This window comes from Arachis duranensis, chromosome 1 (genome assembly GCF_000817695.3).
Source record: "Arachis duranensis cultivar V14167 chromosome 1, aradu.V14167.gnm2.J7QH, whole genome shotgun sequence".
Classification (NCBI taxonomy): domain Eukaryota; kingdom Viridiplantae; phylum Streptophyta; class Magnoliopsida; order Fabales; family Fabaceae; genus Arachis; species Arachis duranensis.
This window is the reverse complement of record NC_029772.3, coordinates 92,649,450-92,659,802: the sequence shown is the minus strand read 5'-3', so window position 1 is coordinate 92,659,802 and position 10,353 is coordinate 92,649,450. Positions and strand designations below refer to the sequence as shown.

Genomic DNA, 10,353 nt, shown 5'->3' with positions numbered 1-10,353 from the left:
AAGTAGAAGAAAGCAAAGATTAAAACCTAGATCTAAGAACTAATCCTAATCCTAATCCTAATTCTAGAGAGAAGTGAGAGATTCTCTCTCTAGAAACTACTTCTAAAACTTAACTATGCTAAAACCAAACTAATGGTAACTAACTTGTGTTTCCCTCTTCACTCTTTGGGTTAAATAGCATCAGAAATGAGTTGGATTGGGCCCACAAGGCTTCTAAAATCGCTGGTCACGTTTTGCTTCAAGTGGACTAGGTGGCAGCAACGGCGCGTGCGCGTACTATGCGCGTGCGCGCCACCATACTTGTAGCAACTATGGCAAATCTTATATCGTTTCGAAGCCCCGGATGTTAGCTTTCTGACCCAACTGGAACCGCATCATTTGGACCTCTGTAGCTCAAGTTATGGTCGTTTAAGTGCAAAGAGGTCGGCTTGACAGCTTTCCGGTTCTTTCATTTCTTCATGAGTTCTCCAACTTTTCATGCTTTCTTTCTTCATTCCCTTGATCCAATCTTTGCCTCCTAAACCTTAAATCACTTAACAAACATATCAAGGCATCTAATGGAATCAAGGAGAATTAGATTTAGCTATTTTAAGTCCTAAAAAGCATGTTTTCACTCTTAAGCGCAATTAAGGGAGAAGTTATAAAACCATGCTATTTCATTGAGTAAATGTGGGTAAAAGGTGATAAAATCCCCAAAAATCAGTACAAGATAAACCCTACAAATGGGGTTTGTCAAGGAGCTATGATTAAGGGAGAGGCTGCGCAGACTTTGTTTCTCATGGGCCCCACAAAATCTTATTTGACCCCACCTTGACTTTTTAATGATCCCTCATTTTATGATGATCAAAATCTTTTTGTTTGTCATTTCAAATCTTATTGGAAGTGGCTATTATCAAATCAAATCCCTCTCTCCATCTAATCCCTTGATTCTAGGAAACCACCTTTTTCAAAACCCTTTGGTTAATAACCGCGCCATTATGGTCATTAACTTCCCCATTATCTCTCTCCAATCCACATTAATTGCACCACTAACCTCCTTCCCTCCTCACTCTCTTTCGGCACTCCCACCCTTTCATATTCAACTTCTCCATTCATCCTACCATGAAAAAGAAAACGGCACAAAAGAGAAGTGGCCGAACCCCCATTCCAAAAAGCCCACCTTTTTCATCACCTCAAACTCATACACATATCCATCTTCATTCTACTTCCTCCTCTACTCATTCACCTCCTTCCAAAAGGACCGAAACCATGCGTCGCAAGGTTATTGCTCAAAAAACTTCAGGGAGAGGCAAGACAGGAAAGAACAAGCAATCCAGTATTCAAGAAGAAGAAGAGGAATCACATACCTCACCACCTCCATCGCTGTCGAAAAGATCTACTCCACATACAAAAAGCTCTCAGAAAAGGCAGAAAAGCTTTATACTGCATGATACAAGAGAACCTGCAAATTTGGAGTCACTAGAGTTCAAGAACAAATTTCACAAAAATCACTCCCATTTTGATCTATCTCGGTTCTATTCATGTGCTTTCTATGAATTTCACAAAGATGTTTTGCTGAAACGTACTCTCTGCCTTTCTTACTTGGTAAATCTTGAAAAATTGGCCACCAAAGGAATCAACTTTTCTTCCCTGTTTGATGCTCTGAAATGGACTCCACTGATTCACATTCAGAAATTTGTTTACCCGGGGCTGGTCTGGGAGTTCTATGCAAACATGCGCTTGATTGATGGCTTAATCCACTCTTACGTCAAGCGTGTTTACATGACCCTCAATCCTCAAACCATAGGCGCTGCCCTTGGGTATGAAGATGAAGGGCCGAAAGTTTACATGATTGATAAGTGGGATGATCAAGTTGGCATTTCACAGCAAACAGTCTTGCAACACATCTGTGCAAATCTCTCTGGTTTGGATGGACTAATCCCAACTCATCGAGCACTTGGCCCTGAGAACTCTCTGTTGCACCGTATCATCACTCACATCCTCACTCCACAAAGGCGGTTCTCACCATAGAGTAACAGTTTCTGATTCAATTATCTTATTTTCTCTCATTACTTCTTCCCAAATTTCATTTGCTTACATTATGATACGTCATATGTGGGAAGCAGTGAAACGTACTAAAAAGGCTAATCTACTATATGGCATGTTCCTCACATGTATATTTGAGTATTTTAAGGTTGATTTATCTAATGAATCTGTTGAGAACAAGGTTTCAATGATTAAAGGAGGAGGAGTTTTGGGCAAGAAAGGAAAGCGGTCTGCTCACTCTGAACCATCTCTCAGCGATCTGGAGAGTCGTCCTGAAACCTCAAATGTCACTACATCAATCCGGGAGGTTCTCAATGAGTTACGCAACATGTCTAAGTTGATGTTCAAATCCCACAAGACTACCCGGAAATTGGAATATGAACAGGAAAGGGCTTGGAAGAAATGTCATGAAAGGGTTGGCTTCATGATTAAGAGCTTTGATGATAAAATAGGAACAGGGGATTGCGAAAATGAATCCGGTTCAGAGTTCAATCTTTATGATGACTAATGACTGTTTCTTTACCTTTATTTGATATTGGCTCCATTAGGCTCAATCTGTTTTTTGTATAAGCATGACTTGATACTCACTGCTCTATGATACTTTGATACACTCTTGTTACTTTAGTATGGATATTTTGTTGTGTTTTTTCATAGTTTGTGCAGGTACCCCTTGATGACAAAAGGGGGAGGAAAATTAGTTTCCAAAATTGAAATTGAAACTAATGAAACAGGGAAGGATCTGCTGAAACAGGGGATGAAATTTTCAATTGAAAATTTATGATCACCCTTGTTTAAAGAATGCATGTTGATAGTGCATTTGTTTCACTATGGTTACTGCTGCTGAAAATGCATTTGACATTTAGTAGTTGATGATGTTGTTTGACAAATATATTATTCTGATTATATAAATGCCTGGATGTTGATTTATCTTGATGAACATGCTTTTATTGAAATAGGAATATTCTTATTCATCTTGGTAAACATGTTGGTTTGAAAACTTATTTTTGGCAGTTCCTTTAAACTGTGAAATCTAACAGCTGCCATGTTTTGATCATGTGTGATTCAAAAATATTTTCCTTGCTTGAATAATATGGCTATGATATTTTGACTGGAAAATAATTGAAATTTTTTGAACAACATTGTTTTGTGCTCAGTTGATGTGTGTAAAGCTTTGAGCAGATAATCAATTTATTGATAACAATGAGTTTTGTATATCACCAAACTCTGCTCATAAATCAAGCATTCAACATTTCAAAATTAATATGTTGAATAACATTGTTACTTCAAGCTTGATTTCAAAATTATTACAGGATAATGCTTCCCTTGGTAAAATAAGCATACATTAAGGGGGAGCCATGTGACATTTAGAAAGGGAGAGAAATTCAAATTCAAAGGGAGTATTCTTTACTCAATCTTTAAATTTCTTTCCATTTCAATTTTAATAATGTTTGTCATCAAGGGGGAGATTGATGAGTTTGGAAAACTCTAACTTAATTTTGATGATGAACAAACATTATTAAAATAATTAATTACAAAATTATTAATTTGATCTTAATTCATACTTGCTTAATTAATAATTTTGTTGTGCAGATTTTGTGTTGGGCCGAAAATAAAGGAAATCTACAGCAAGCCCAGTTTGATTAAAAATTATTCAGCATTCATACAAATGGTTTTAATCATTGTGGCTGAATTGGTTTGGGCCAGATTTAAATGTGCAAGCCCAAATCTATTGTTGATGTATAACCAACTTGCTTGGTCCGAAATAAAAAAAAAAGGGAGATGGGACACAATATTGCTTTATCCATTTAAACAAATAAAACCCACTCCTTTGATCATGTTGTTGCATGCTCCAACGGATATCACTTTTATTCCTTGATGGAATCCAAATTTTATTAATTGGAGTTATTGCAGACCTTGGAACAATGAGAGAGAGAAATTGATTTGATGGCTTTAATGATTATACACGTCTCTCAATAAAGGGAAGTAGGAAACTTGAGTGCACTTTTATTCCTTCTCTTTGCTACATTAATTATTTGATCAAATCCATTGAATATCTTCTTTCTTCTCTCTCTAATCTTTCTTTCTTCTTCCTTCGGTCATGTGATGACATGTCACCATGTCATGTTTTCCTATGCTTTTTCACTAGTTTTTTACCTGGTTTTCATGCATTCTTAGGCCACAAGTAAGCCATTTGGGTGGAATTTCATATTTCCTTAGATTCAATCAACCATGGATGAATTGATGCATTTTCATGAGTTTTTGTGCCATAATTGCTTATATATCAAGAAGAAGAAGAACTCTCATAATCATAGCATAGCTTTGATGTAATTGTTGATTGATGATAGGTGGAAAAAGGCTTGGAAGGAGGTTGCAAGAAGATGAAGAATGCCCTGGAGAAGAACCAACGTTTGAGCCAACGTTTGACCTCAAACGTTGAGGCAAACATTGGCTGAAGAAGAAACTCTTGGAAGGCAACGTTTGCGCCAACGTTTGACCTCAAACGTTGAGGCAAACGTTAGCGCCATAAAGAAGAAAAATGGCACTCTTGGAAGGCAACGTTTGCGCCAACGTTTGACCTCAAACGTTGAGGCAAACGTTGGCGCCTAAAAGAAGAAAGATAGAGCTTCTGGGCAGCGACGTTTGAGCCAACGTTTGACCTCAAACGTGAAGTCAAACGTTGGCTACATTTTGGCAAAAAGGAGCATGGAAGAACACCCCTGGTTGATGAGCTAATTGAGCCACGTTTGCGCCAACGTTTGACCTCAAACGTTGGGCCAAACGTTGGCCAAAAAGAAGGCATGGGGAGATCCACGTTTGAGCTCACGTTTGACCTCAAACGTTGAGCCAAACGTGGATGACAGCATTTTGGGCCTCTGCATAATTGTTCACACAGCAACGTTTGAGTCAACGTTTGACCTCAAACGTTGGCTCAAACGTGAAAGCTACATGGCCCAGTTCACAAGTGGATTTCTTCCCAACACCAAGAACAATCAACGGAGGCCACTATCAACCCAACCTCTGGGTTTTCTTGTTTACTTTCCTGCAAAGCTTTATTTGAGTCTTGGGTGTTGAGAATTGAGGAAATTCTGTCTCAATCTCACCTTGAGATCCATCTTTCTGTTTTGATTTACTGCACTCTTGAGATATTGAGATTGGAATTTAGTTCTTCTTCTGTTTTGATTTTAAATTCTCTTGCAATTGAATTGTGGTTTTGATCTAGGAAGGCATTGAGATCTAGACTTGGTTATCTAGTCTCTTGGGTCCTGAGATCTAGAGTTTTCATTTTAAATTTCTCTTCTACTTTTCTGTTTATTGCAATTTACTTCTCCTTGTCTAATTTCTGCAAATCCACTTCCCGATTCCCTTTATAATTCAAGCCATTTACATTTCTTGCACTTTAAGTTTCTGCAATTTACATTACTTGCACTTTAAGATTTAGCTCTTTTTCTTTTTATTCCCTTTAATTTCCTGCAAATCACCCACTCCCCTTTACATTCTATGCAATTTACATTCTGCAGCATCAATTTCACCAAATCACTCAATGTTAGCTTGACTAAACTAATCACCCACTAAAGTTGCTTGATCCATCAATCCCTGTGGGATCGACCACACTCTTGTGAGTTATTACTACTTGATGCGACCCGGTATACTTGCCGGTTGGATTTGTGTGTTGGAAATTCATTTTCCGCAAAAACACCCATCATCATGTCACAGCAACCATGGAAGCTACATTAAGCTACACTCACCGAAAAGAAGAAGCTGCATGCATCAAGACCATCAAGTTAATGATGGCAAGAAAAAGAAAACCAAAAGTATGCTGTGGCTGAGATAATCACCAAATGTAGTAAGATTTGGTGAGGTAATCTCGGATCCTTCATACTCAAAAATAAGGAAGAAGGTTTGGCCAGCAAGGTGATATTCTTGGAGGCATGGCTTGTCTCTGATTCTGCTCAACCACCACAAGAAGTAGCTAGAGTGGCGAAGTGATGGAAGAGTCAGAGATTGGAGCAGATGAAGTCATCATCATCATGAAGCATCAAGGGACAGAAATCCATCTTGGAGAGCAAGCCAAGGATGGAGCGCTCGGATTGATGAAGAGTGATAACCAAGGAAGAACTAGAGGTACTTGCATGTTAGGTTTTGCATGAGTTTCCTCTTCCCTCTCTGTGGCCGAACCGATTCTGTTTTGAAGGAAAAGAAGCTAAGCTCGGTTTTGTGTTTCAACTTTGAAGGCTTCACTTCTCTATAAAAGGGGTGAACATTCATGGTTTGATTCAAGGAAAAGAAAGTGAGAGTGCAAGGCACAGAAATCTCATAGCTACCTAAGCTTACAGATTTTCTTCTCCTTCAATGTTTTCTGCTTTGTAATTTTTCTGTTTAATTTTGTCATGTCTTGAGTCTCATGAAAAAAGGCAAACAGTGAGGTTTGTATGAAAAAGCCATAGAGAGAAAAAAGGCAGAGAGTGCAAAATTAAAAGAAAAAAAAAGCCATAGATGTCTTAGAGTTCCTTTGTTCATCTATGTTGTGTTTCATGATTCTGTGGGAATCCCCTTGTAAGTTGGGTTAGCACTTTACAGTTTGTAATCAAGTTGATTATAGTGAAATTCCATCATTATTGTGATGGAGACTGGATGTAGGCTGCACTGCACTTAGCAGCCGAACCAGGATATATCTGGGTGTAATCTTTTCTCTCTCCTACTCCATTTCTGTTTCTACTGCACATGAGCCAAATATAAAAAATGTCTCGTGCCAAGTGACGAGACAAAATGAAAAAGTCTCGTGGCTAGGGACGAGATAAAAACATAAAAGTCTCTTCTAAGTTCAGCAAGTGTTAGCAAGCAAAAAGGGGCTAAGATTCAACTCTCCCTTCTCTTAGCCACTGAAACCATCAAGAGGGATTTAATACGTTGGTATTATTGTGCCTCTGTCTCTCACGGAGTCTCTTCTTTTTTTCCTAATCCTTGCAGCTATTTTGCAGTTGTTAGTGTCGCCACTGCAACAGCAATTTTTCAACTTGAAATCTTTGGCTCAAATAAACACTACAACTGTCTCACATTTAGAACTCTCATGTTCTATCTTTCTTCTTCTTTTCCGTCTTCGATCTCCACTCCATTCATTGCCACCTTGTCACTCCTAAAATCAACTTCTCTCTTTTCAACGAGAGTATTTGATCTCGCCATCAGAATTACTCCCATCCCTGCTACTCCAAGTCCTCTCCCACTAACCGCTGATGTTGTATAGCTGGCCTCCTCTCCGCTGTTAAGTTATTTTTTCTCTTCTTTTCGATGATTATTGATTGTCTACCCTACTTTTCTTTATATACATCATCACTTTTTTCATAAATATTCGTCAAAAGATATATTAGGGGCGAATTTAGAATAATTTTAAGTTTAAAAAATGAATTCGAAGATCGACTGTAAATTTAAAAACTACATTATAGTTTAATTCTAATTAAACATATAAAACTATTTAATAATTTATAATACCATTTTATAAAAAAATGTCAACATAAAAATATTTATCTTTTAATTATTGTTATTGACTTATTATTTTTTTGTCAATAATATTATTTTTATTTTTGGATATTTATCAATGTTGCATTTTTTTGTTCTGTATGGGAATAATGTTGCATTTTTTAAAGATAAACATATATGTGAATTTTTATTTTTCTATAAACACAAGATTTAATACATGTATCTCTTCTGTGGAACTTAAAAAAAAAACACGACAAAAAATAAAAAAATTCTTTTAAAATAACAAATTAATAAAATAATAAAATAATATTTTAATTATTTTTGAATTTGTAACCTTTATTATTTGTGAGTTTTATTATCTTAATTCACTGATGATTAATGAAAAATCTATTAATATATAATAATTAACTAGCCAAACAGTAAACCTACACACTATTTAACACTGTTAAATGGTTTCCAAAAGAGTGACAGGTGTTCCCAAACCTTTCTAGCTGAATGAAGGATGTAGCGTTGTTTTGCACAATGGTTCTTCACGCAATGGAAGGGTAATTGAGCATACTACAATAATTTGAGCGGGATTGATGGCAAATTTTGGGCGCAATTCTTCAAAATTTTTCAAATTTCAATCCTTTTTCCTATGTCCTATCTATTTCTGGCTTTCTCTCTCCTTTACCCACAAAAATCAGAATCACTTTCTTCCCTGATCGTCCTCCACGAGAGACGGCTGGGCATTTGCTCATCAAAATAGAGCTAGAAGTTGCAAATGTCATCGCCTATGGGGCGCAGATGAAGCCTTTCTTTGTCACCACTGATCAGCTGTGAAAAGAGCAGAAGCTAGCCGGAAAATCCGCAAGGTCCATCGTCAGCACTGGCACTTAAGGAGATAAAAGATCCCCATTAAAGATCTCATCAACAATGTCCACTCCTCCTGTTCCTCTTTCTCTCACCAACTGTAGCCTTATTTTTTCTTGAACTTATAGCTTTTATGGCCTCAAGGAGCGATTAATTGAAAACAGAGTCCTACATCTTGCGAAAATCATGGTAATTTTTTTTTAAATTTTTTAAGAGTTTTGCGTTTTTTTAACAGTTTTCATGTACATGTATTCTTATTAAACTATGTATTTATGTTCTTATTAAGATTCATGTTTTGCTGTTCTAGCAACAAACAAAGCACATAACAGAGTTTGAGGAAATATGAATTTGGGGATCATTGGAATCTTGGAATCGAGGACCGTGCGAAGCCTCAGGTGTACAATGAAGAGCACGAGAACAAGGATCTTCAACAACGTGTCACCGCAGCAAGAAACAAAAATTGAAGAACTGGCTATCAAAAAAATGGAACGGTGATGGAATCTGCTTCACGTCACGTGCCTAAAAGCAGGAAAAGATTCTTTCTTGCTTCTTCTTCGTCCATATGCACACTGTTTCTGTTGTTATTTATCTATTCTAAAGCGGGGTTAACACTGTTGGGCTTCAGTTTTCAACATTAGAGTTTTTTTCTTTTGCTGATTGCTTCAAGTATTAATTTTTTTGGTCGCTTTTGTCTTGCTGTTTAGGTTTCACACATATACAAATGAGTTGCAGCTTAAAGTGTTGTCGTAAATGGTTCTGTAATTGGCGGGTAAAAATAGGTAAGCGAGGATTCTTGCAAAACTCAAGCGCCTCGATCATGATAATAAATTACTGATTGGTTCTTTCTTTATTTCTTATAATTTTGATTTGCTTACTGGGTAAGTGGAATCTAATTTTGTTGCAACCAAAGTCCAGTGCAAATTCTGAATTGTCTGTTATCTGTCAGAATTTCTCGCAAACTTTATTGCTATTCATCTTTCAAACTAATTAATTTCCTGTGTTTTCTTAAACTATGCAGGAAAAATTGGAAGAGCTTGAGACAATAGATAATGTTTCAGTCATATGCATAGAGTAAGCATTTCTTTGGGTTAAAAGAAAATCAGTAATTGCTGATATATGATATAAGAAGAATGTTGAAATTGATTATGAGATCTACTAATTATTGTCTCAATTAGAAGTTCACGTGGTTCTTATTCTTATTAGTTATTATGATATTGGAATGGCTTAAATTTCAGTTTGCTGCAAAACATGGAAAGTACGAGTATAATTGTACTTTTTGACGAATGAATCCTTGGTTTCGTTGTTAAAGATTGTTCATGAAGTAAGGCTGAATTTGTTGTTTGTGGCATCACTTGGATTCTTTAAATATGGGTTTGTGACAAATTTATTAACTTCTCTTTATGTTATCCCAATTTGAAACATTTTTATATAGTTGTGGTTGTTTGGAATATTAGGTAATCACTAAAAGTTGTGCAGTATCTGTGAAAATACATGACTAAGGTAATTAGCAACTAGATTGTTTGAAAATTTACTTGGCTAACATTATGTATTGTTACTTCTGAAATGGAGCTTCAACTGATAGTAAGCTAGAGATCTTCAGGTACCAGTCTTTATTCAATGAATTGAAGCACCATATATTTTTTTAGTACATCTAATTTTTTCCTGTTTAATCAAAATGGTTGACTTAACTGTGCAAATGAAAAAATTTACTATTTCAATATTACCTAACAAAAGCATTAAACCTGACCAATTCATACTACCTGTCCTCTTTTGTTTTTCTATAAACTTAATTGTGGGTTTTGTTTTCTGTTTCCAATTTACAGGTGACGATGAATTCGATAAGTTTTACTTCCAAAAGAAGTACATTGAAGGTAATTTTCCATTATAAATAAATAATAAAATTGGATCTTCTAAGTTTCTCCCTCTTCTTAAAGAGGGAGATAGTATTGTCTCTCCCTTAAGAAATTATGCTTTATCTATGTTAGGGAGATGCAAAAAGAT

At 36.3% G+C, this 10,353-nt stretch overlaps 1 long non-coding RNA gene across 4 annotated transcripts; it reads left to right on the top strand.

The window, feature by feature from the left end:
* Nucleotides 1-8,240: 8,240 nt before the first annotated feature.
* LOC110280167 (uncharacterized) lies at nt 8,241-10,223 on the top strand. 4 transcript variants are annotated; one of them, XR_008006160.1, is made up of 5 exons: nt 8,241-8,541; nt 8,660-9,131; nt 9,371-9,423; nt 9,588-9,723; nt 10,176-10,223. It is a non-coding gene; the product is annotated as an uncharacterized LOC110280167 (long non-coding RNA). The 4 variants fall into 4 exon arrangements; XR_002374393.2 differs by lacking the exon at nt 9,588-9,723; XR_008006133.1 differs by lacking the exon at nt 10,176-10,223 and having other exon boundaries at nt 9,588-10,040.
* Nucleotides 10,224-10,353: the final 130 nt, after the last annotated feature.